The following is an 8,659-nucleotide window of genomic DNA, read 5'->3' as shown; positions in this document are numbered from 1 at the left end:
TGATAAGCGTCGTACTAAGAATTTGCGTATCCACTGTGGCAAGTGCGAGCCAAAAACAGATTTCGTATCGACCAGCCACCGATGGGATTTGAATTCTCTATCCCTTGAGCTACTACGACTCAAACACTCTATATATTTTGTATTATATCCGTCGTTCAACAGCCCAACCAATTTTTTGGGTTTGAGACTACTAATGTTCAACACCGTAGCCTTGTAATGTTGAACCCAATTCAGAAGGCAAGGGAACTCCTGGATCAAGTATTGGTAGAAATATGTTTTCGTGGAGGACTTTTAGAGGGAACTAACCCGCATTTGCGTTTCATGGAAAGGAAAAAAAAACAAGAAAAAAAAACAAACTCCCATGGTTTGCCTAATGGCAAGGGGACTCTAATCCATGATTTGTTTACCACTGAGGATATTTTACGTCAGCACTGTGGTAGGTGCAAGCCGGATACGGCATTCGTATCGAACAGTCATCGCTTTGATTCGAACCCGGTTCATCTCATTGGAAGGCGAAAGCTCTATACCACTACTCACTCTACGTATTAAACATTTTTGCCTAGGGACCAATGATGTCTAGTGACCATTTTATTTAGCGGTATTATATGGTATGAGGGCAAGCAGTTTTGCCGTATAAACTTATAATAGGTGCAACCGTTTCTTACACCGTTGAACGGAGAGTAAAGGTATTAATTTGTAGAGTAAAGGTAAATATTTGTATTAAATTTATAATATGATTTAAAAAATGGTAGGTTTTCTAAAATTTGTTTTTAAATTTGAGTCTTTTGTTTTTTAATGCTTTTTTGCATTAAATTTAAGTTGTGAAATATCAGTAGAGGAACGAAAGGAAAAGAGCCGTGTTGATGAAAACTTAAGAGAAACAATGAATCTTTTATTCTCTTTTTTATAAAAAGTATTCTTATCAGGACTGATAATCAGTGCCTGTCGGATTAAAAATAAAACTTCCGACCGACCAAAAAACACATGCAAGCAACAGGTGTACAATTAGAATGAACATGATTGTAAGCTTTCCTAATAATCGTATGTATAATCGCACTATTAATCTTCCCACTTAACATTAAAAGGGGCAGCCTTCGTATATTGCTGGTAAGCTGTAACTCTTTCTTTTTCTGAAATTTTCTTACATGGTAACTCGGTATACATTTAATTTGTTCGTTGTAACGGAATGCTAGACCGAATCGTTGTGTAAAATCCAGAATCATTTATGCCCATGTCGAAACCAGATTTCTTACTTTATTTATCAAAACTGCGCAGCGGCCCCTATCCCATACATCATGAAATAACTATATACATTGATTTAAAAACATTTTGATGTAAGCAACATTATGGTAGCTTTTAAATGTCGAAACCAGAGCAGTTGGCATCTCTGTTTTACAGAAAAAGGGATGCTACGGGTGATTAAATATGCAAGAAGTGGTAAAAAAATTATTTATTTTTATTTATTTAATCTTTTAATTATCCGATTGTAATTACCATCATGACGCACATTGCAAATTATTCATGTTTAGACAAAAAAAAAATTTGCATTCATTCTCAATAGTAAACTGAAAAAAGTGCTAATTTTAATCTCTTTTAATATATTTTTGCTTTTTATGAGTCACCACTTTTTAAAGTTTCAGTCGTCTGTGGCATCTATGTAGGAACAAAAATGAGTGTAAACCATAGCAATAGTAAAAAAGTAATTTTTATCTCNTGTTTTTTAGAAAAAGGGATGCTACGGGTGATTAAAAATGCAAGAAGTGGTAAAAAAATGATTTATTTTTATTTATTTTATCATTTAATTATCCGATTATAATTACCATCATGACACACATTACAAATTATTCATGTTTAGACTAAAAAAATTTGCATTCATTCTCAATAGTAAACTGAAAAAAAGTGCTAATTTTAATCTCTTTTAATATATTTTTGCTTTTTATGAGTTACCACTTTTTATGGTTTCAGTCGTCTGTGGCATCCATGTAGGAACAAAAATGAGTGTAAACCATAGCAATAGTAAAATATTAATTTTATCTCTAATTGTATTTGAATTAGTCTTTCACTACCACTAGGGAAAAATTTGTCGGAAAGAGTAAAAGTTGGCATGTCTGTTAGTATGTTAAGACTATTTCATCGAACTAGTATTCCTAAAATAATCTGAAATCATGTTTTCTTCTCGTTTATAGTTAAAACGTGGTTCAGTAAAGCTAAATAATTTAAAATCAAAGATATTTGAAATAAAGAAGAAAAAAAAGTTTTCTACAAAAAATAATGTTACTGGAGTAATTTCATTATTAGTAAAACCATATAAACAAATCGTCATTCTATTATAGACACCAATGATGCTTAATTAATTACGGTAATTAGTACTAATAATGTTATCATTGTAATTGGTGCTAATTTTAATGCGTACTAAATATACTAATATTGGTAATACTGTAGGTACTGTGATAATCCATTTTTACGGTCTAATTGTGATTATTAATAGATTTTATAGTGTCTTAAATTAGATTATTTTTGACTATTATTAGCTTTGAGTAAAAATTTATTACAGTTAATCATTATTTTAATCGGTCTGCAGTTAAAACGTTTGAGTTTTCTGACTCCGGACTTCCTTGAGAGATCTACTCTGTCCAAACTACCACCATAATCCTGGAAAATATTAATTGTTAAGATATTATTTTTTTAATATCTATTTTAAAAAGCGACTTGATTAATATTTTAATTTAGCTGATCAGGTAATTAACAAATATCTCTACATTTTGCTCGATGTATCTCGTTTTTTCGCTCATTAAATTTGACGAACTCGTTTTCTTTTCTTATTATTTATAACTGTAATATGAATTTGAGCGTCAGTCGTATGCTTGGAATTGAAAATTGTCAAAGTTTTTCCATGAAAACGGCTCTAACCGTCATTTGCTCATCACGCCATTTTTTTCAACAACTAATATGTTATCTTTAATGTCACATATTTTTTTTTCAATGTGTGACTGAATATTCAGTAAACAAATTCATTCCTACATTTCGTACTCATTATTTTCCTTTTATATTAATTAAAACGTGCAGGACCAGGGTATCTATTTGTCACGAAACTGTTCGTGACTTTGTTTTAAAATTTGATGGTCTTCAAGGTTTTTAGTATTAATTAATTTTTAAGACACATTGAAGAATAGGAATTATAGTCTCTAAAAATTGGTAATTAACAGTATATATATATATATATATATTTCAGTATATATATATATTTCTCTCTTCTCTTTTTTATTTAATTTTTTCTTAAATAAAAGTTAATTTTCAGAAATTATTAATTGTCAACTTCTTTAAATTATTCAGTATAATATTACCTTACTTACATCCATTTTCGGGCTCATCCCAGGTAACTAACAAATCAAACGCACCTCAAAACAAAACCCCTCTATTTATGCTTTCACCTCAATTTGCTCTTCCGTTTTCATATTTTGTAATCTGGCAATCTAGTTAAGAAAATATTTTAAATCATTCTGAAAAAATTCCACGTTCATGTAAGTTCATTTGAATTCGCTACTCGCATTATAAATTTCGTTTTATGTTCTGTTCTGTTTTTTCGTTACATTTTATTTTCCGTTTTTACGTGATATTTTTACTTAATATTCTATTCTATTTGTTTCGAAAAATTTTTTTCGAGTGCTCCTCATACTATTGTATTTATATATTTTGCTTGGGCTATATTGATACATTATTAGAAGCACTCCTTTTTGGGGATGTAATCGTGTGAGCTGATAAAAAGTTATATCTTTTATTTTCCGGTTTTTTATAATTTTTTTTTTCATTTCGGAATTTTTCATTATTTATTTATTTATTTTTTCCGGATTTCTATTATTTCTATTATTATTTCTTTCCCTTTTTTCTCTGAATAACAGAGTACATTATTAGATTTTCAACTCTTTTTCTCTCTATTTATAGGCAACATATATAAACCTGATCTACTTTTACTGTTACATAACTTACGACATTAAAATTCTCGCAAAATAATTAAAGTTGTAGAAGGAAGTCTAAGAAAAAAATAATGTTTTGAAAAATTTTATCACAATTTGGGAACATGATAATTTGTTGATATGTCCTTGGGTATAAATTATTTAAGCTCATAGGTAAACAAAATTCTTAATTAAATAAATACAAATTTATTACAAATTTTAATTTATATAGATATCAATACATTACCTTTGTTACCATTATACAATTTTTTTTGGAACTACGGAAATTCTGCAATTGTTGGAGGATATGATATACTGAATTCTCCTGCTTTACTAGAAAAATTTAAATATTGGGTGTAATTTATATGAATCGAATTGATATGGTCTCAGTTAACTCCCGAGACGTGTTTATTTTAAACGGAGTTGAACTTTACATGTGTTGTAAGAACTTATAGTAAAATTTTTAAAGAAAGCAGGTGGAAAGTCAGTGATTTGTTTGATTTTATTACTGATTACATATTAATAACATGAGTAAACCTCCGACTTTCATTTAACTTCATTTTATACATTTAAGAAATATTTGTATCAATCTATTAATTATTTTCTGATGAAATATAGCTTCTAAACATTTATGGATATGTGGTCCATTTTTTAAAAATTATATTGTTTATGTATTGAAACTCTTACAGACTCTTTCGAATGTTGGTTTAAAAAAGCTTAAGGACAAGCTGAACAGTAACCTCAAGTAAAGTAGAACCTCGTAACTCGATTTTAACTAATCCAAATATGCCGGATAACCGACGTTCATTCAAAATATTTCTTTTAATAACCACTTTTTTCCCTTTTTACCTTTTTTTTCTTTTGATACCAATAATATGCTCTCACAGTCATTAAAAATAACACTTTTAGAAAAAAAAAACTCTTTCGTAGAGTAGGATTTCATAGAATTGGTCATAAGAGGTTAATTACGAATAAATGTTTCATTAGTTGCTGAAATAAATTCCAATGATAATTTTTATGAAACTGATTTCGAAACAAAGAAAATTAGCGGGAAAAAGATAATAATTAGGTCGACAAGTTTTTTATTTTGGAAATAACTCAAAATGTGCGTTTAAGAAGTTGGGCATAATGTGAAATATGCTTTTAAGAAAATAGACATTGATCAAAATATGAGCTAAAGAATATTGACATAGTTAAGAAATAGTGCTTAAGAAAATTAGAACAAAAAAATAGAGCGGCGTCTTTGAAAGTCTTAATTTTCCACCAAACTTTTTTTTTGAAGCTCAAAAAACAAGAGCAAAAAATTAAAAATTCCTTAGCATCAGGAAAAAATCTTACCTCCGGCAGTGACACAATTTTTATGAAAACTTTGCTCGCTGAAAAAAATTTTAAAACACACGTTTCAAAGAAATCTTACAAATTAAAAATAATAGTAAGGAAAATGAAAGAGATTTTATTTTTGTATATTTTCGACATCACTGCATATTTTTTATTTTATTTTCGAAATTTGTATACATGAAAATACTTTTTTTTCTGATCTATAATCTTAATGGTATTTGAAACCGAAATTCTTAAACTCACTAACGTAAATTTACTAGAATTGTATAAAAATATTGTTAGAAATTCAGGCATAGTTCTTTAGTTTATTTTTTTGAAAAAGGTTCCTTAGTTTTTTCTTTTAAAAAAATACAAGAAACAATATTCATGTATGGATAATATGCCAAAGTGGAATCAAATGCTATCCCTATTTTCTAAAATATGTATTTCGAGCTATGTAAATTTTCCTCAACATGCAATTTAAGCTATGTTATTTATCTTAAATTCAATTTTATTGAATACGTTTTGAGTGACGCTCATGTAGCTTTTGTCCAAAAGTTTCCTTTCTCTAAAATAAAAATGTTTGTTAAAAATATTAGAATATATAGAAAGATAATTATTGTTTCGATATATTAAATAATTATATATGCTACGGCCAAAACCCGAAGTCCGGTCACAGTCCGAAATTTTCTTGATTTTAGAAATTAGCCGGTCAGATCGCGAAGTGGCAACGATGTTCCGGCCAAACTGCGAAATAATTAAAGCGATCAGTGAATATTTTACTTTGGCCGCCTTCTATAATTATATAAATAATTTTTATAAATCTTCTAATTTAAAAATATGAAAAATAGAAGTTTTTAAATTGTCTATTCAATAATGATTAATTTAATAATCATTATTAAATTGTCTATTTAATTGTTTTATTAAAAAGTTTATTTGCTAATATTGCTCCTTTTGTTTTCTTTTTTAATTTAAAAATATAAATCTTCTAATTCGAAAATATAAAAAATAGACAAGTTTTTAAATTAAAATTTAAAAAATTTAATTTTTTCCTTTGTCTCAAATGAATACAAGAAAGTATCGGACATTGGCCAGAACATCGTGAACACTTCGCGATCTGGCCGGCCAATTCCCGAAATCAAGAAAATTTCGGACTTTGGCCAGCCAATTTACAGCGTTCTTGGCCAATTCGCGAATTGGCTAATTTCGGGCTTTAGCCGTAACATATATCTGCAAACAATTATATTTCTTCTTGAGAAGAAATATAATTGTTTGTAGATATAGTAAAAGTGAGTTTTAAAACATATTGTCTTCATCTATTTTAAAGTGAAATACTTGAAAGCATCATTAAAAATAACTTGGCTTTCAAAGTTTATTGATGAAAATTGTTCAAAGAACAACGTTACTTCTTTAACCTACTACTGTCACTAATGAAATCTATACCAATGACAAGAAATTGCACAAACGTTGCGACAAGCTTTCAGAGGAGTTAAGTACATCCTTAAGATTAAAAATGCGTGGAATCGTGACCTTCGAGAATGATGGAACTCACACCTGGTAATGTCGTTATACAAAGCAAAGGAGAGCATTCCTTATCATTAACAGTTTTTTCGTGTGCGTCTGAACAGTACATTATATGGAAGCGTCTTTTATGTACTGTTCTTGGTGATGTACTCTGACTCTCCTAGTAGTTTGTCACAATATTTGCGCAACTCCTGTTATTTATAACGTTTTTAAACTTGTACATTTCAGCAAAAAAAACAGACTCAAAATGTCATTTAAAAATTTGTAGCTTTAGTTGCAAATTTAATTCAGATTTGAAATATTCACACCTGAATTAGGCAAAATCCAGTATTTGCATAAATGCAATAAAAGTTTTCTTTCCCCAGTGTATTTGATTTTCTACAGTAACGTAAAATTAACAGTATCAGTGTTTTTAAAACTCTACACGTTTATTACCAGACTTACGATGATTAATTTGTATTGTAATCATTATACAGGTTATCGAAACACCCAAATGGAAAAATGAAGGCGATAATCATTCCTATCAAGCTGATTCTTGTAGTTTTGCTCCTCCACCAGGCAAATGGATTAAGAAACCAAACTTTTAACCATGTCACAATTCCACAACATGCAAAGATGGTTCCCGGAATCCCTCAAGACAACATCATCTTGGCATGGATGAATACGGAGGCTGCATTAAAGAAAGCATACTTCAATTTGCTTAAAAGCTCATTAAGGAACGCATTCGGCTTATACACTAATTCGTCTACTAATATATCTCAAAATTGTACTTACAGTTTATTTGAATACTTAAATGGATTGAGGAATATGAAAACCTGGGCCTTCCAAAGTAAGATTTTTTAGGATTCTATTTTTGAATCATCTACTAAGCTATTCGATTTCTCCCTCTCACCATCTCTCTCTCTCTCTCTCTATATATATATATATATATATAAAATATATATATATGGAAATAAAATATATATATATATATATAAAATATATATATATGTATATAAAATATAGATCCCAAAAAGTTTCATAAAAAATCTGTGTCATGACGGCAAGTCAATGGTCTGTGGATTGTAATAAATGATAACTGGAGTTATAATTTCATTAAATAACATTTCATGAAAAGGAAGTAGATTGTATAGAGAATTTTAAAAAGTGTGCAATTCTACCCGAAAAAGATATACTTTGCTGATATAATTCCAATTTTTAGGAAGAAATTCAATTGTTGTTAAAAATATAATTAAAAAATAGTCTAAGTACATCAGTAGTTAAAAGTTTCAATTATAATAAAAAAATTCGTTATTTTTTAAAAAATAAATAAAATATGTTTATTCTTAAGGGACACAATTATAACAACGCATAGTTGTTTTATTAATTACTTTATTTAAAAAAAATCGCTCAAATGAGAATTTCAATCTTATATTTTATGAAAAGTATAAGTCAATAAAGAGGATAAAGTTTTCTGAGAACGCTTTTCGCTTCATCATACTGAAAAAAAGTTTTGGTTCGTTTTCTGAGTGTGCTGTTCTTTAGTGCTGCTGCCATCTGTTGATTAAAAGAGAAAACAATATTTTTTCACACCCAATTTATCTGGAAACTCGAAGAATTTGAATTCAGGCTACAATACATTTTAAAATATTCCTCCAATTTAGTGAAATAGAAATTGTGGTACTTTTATAAAAATAAATAAATCCTCGGTAAAATAAATAAATCCAAAGCAGGCCCTGCTGGTTATTAAATTTTAATTTGAAGCGAAGAAATAAATCGAGATATCTAAGATATAAAAAAGTTGAAATGAGATAACTGGTGATCCTTGTAATTCCAATTTTGTTTTTTAATCTACATAGATTAGGGAACTTTTATTGTTTATGTGA

The 8,659-nt window shown here is 28.7% G+C and overlaps 1 long non-coding RNA gene across 1 annotated transcript in view; it reads left to right on the top strand.

Annotated features, from left to right (window-relative positions):
- Positions 1 to 1,012: 1,012 nt before the first annotated feature.
- Positions 1,013 to 8,659, top strand: part of LOC139425118 (uncharacterized) — a 13,336-nt gene continuing 5,689 nt past the window's right edge. Inside the window, exons 1-2 of the long non-coding RNA XR_011636343.1 lie at positions 1,013 to 1,107; positions 7,271 to 7,623. This is a non-coding gene — a long non-coding RNA (uncharacterized lncRNA). The remainder of the gene's footprint in view (positions 1,108 to 7,270; positions 7,624 to 8,659) is intronic.

The sequence above is a fragment of the Parasteatoda tepidariorum genome, chromosome 1 (assembly GCF_043381705.1).
Source record: "Parasteatoda tepidariorum isolate YZ-2023 chromosome 1, CAS_Ptep_4.0, whole genome shotgun sequence".
Lineage (NCBI taxonomy): Eukaryota > Metazoa > Arthropoda > Arachnida > Araneae > Theridiidae > Parasteatoda > Parasteatoda tepidariorum.
This window is presented reverse-complemented; position numbering and strand designations above follow the sequence as displayed.